The sequence below is a fragment of the Anneissia japonica genome, unplaced genomic scaffold, assembly GCF_011630105.1.
Source record: "Anneissia japonica isolate Jap-2015-1 unplaced genomic scaffold, ASM1163010v1 scaffold287800_len1627635_cov199, whole genome shotgun sequence".
In the NCBI taxonomy this organism is placed as follows: domain Eukaryota; kingdom Metazoa; phylum Echinodermata; class Crinoidea; order Comatulida; family Comatulidae; genus Anneissia; species Anneissia japonica.
Window position 1 is genome coordinate 1,192,030 of NW_022731299.1, and position 878 is coordinate 1,192,907.

Consider the following 878-nt stretch of genomic DNA (forward strand, 5'->3'; position numbering starts at 1 on the left):
TGTAATAAAATGCCTCCGACGGGATTCGAACCTGCGACCTCTCGCTGACAAGGCGAGCGTCATAACCACTAGACCACGAAGGCTTCATGGTTGAACAGGACCAAATACCCGTCGGGAACATTGTATTACACAATGCTACGCCTCAAGAGGCGTATATATATATATATATATATAACATTGTGAGGTTCCACGTGTGTTTCGGTACGATAACAAAAGAATATAGGAAACGAACACCATGTATAGACTTTATTGGAGAAAACCAATATTTCGACCTATCCTCAGGTCTTTATCAAGGTACATGAAAAAACTAGCAAAAAGTGGACACACATAAAACACACTGTAGTGGGAGGAGTTAAAGAATAACAAAGCGGATTATAATGAGAGTACGGTAATTAAAATCGGGTAGGCCTATATACATTGATTGTAATAAACAGTTTGCAATGAGAACGGAGATTAATAGTCTTTCCCACATTATGCCGACAGTATAATAAACAGACTATAGTATATTGACCAAAATTCAAAATAAAAACAGGAAATAGAGAAACATAGCATAACATTTAGGCCACAATGGACGCAAGTATAAATTATGTAAGCTAATAAAAATATAATGTCAATAGCGAGGTAAATAAATAAAATAGTGAAAATGAATCAATACTATGAAAAAATATAGCTACATCAAGAAGATAGGAAATAAATAAACAACACGTTATAATACTACCAGTCGAAAAAAAAATACACGAATGAACAAAACAAAAAAGAATAAAAATATGTTTAGGTAAAAATCGCAAATAGGAATGAGTGATAAGCAAATACCAAAAAAATAACAATGAAAATCAAACTGAAGCCGGGATAAGACAAAAATAAACAGATGTGTAAAA

The 878-nt window shown here is 33.3% G+C and overlaps 1 non-coding gene across 1 annotated transcript; it reads right to left on the minus strand.

Moving 5' to 3' along the window:
- Positions 1 to 10: 10 nt before the first annotated feature.
- On the minus strand, positions 11 to 83 carry Trnat-ugu. The gene has a single exon. It is a non-coding gene; the product is annotated as a tRNA-Thr (tRNA).
- Positions 84 to 878: the final 795 nt, after the last annotated feature.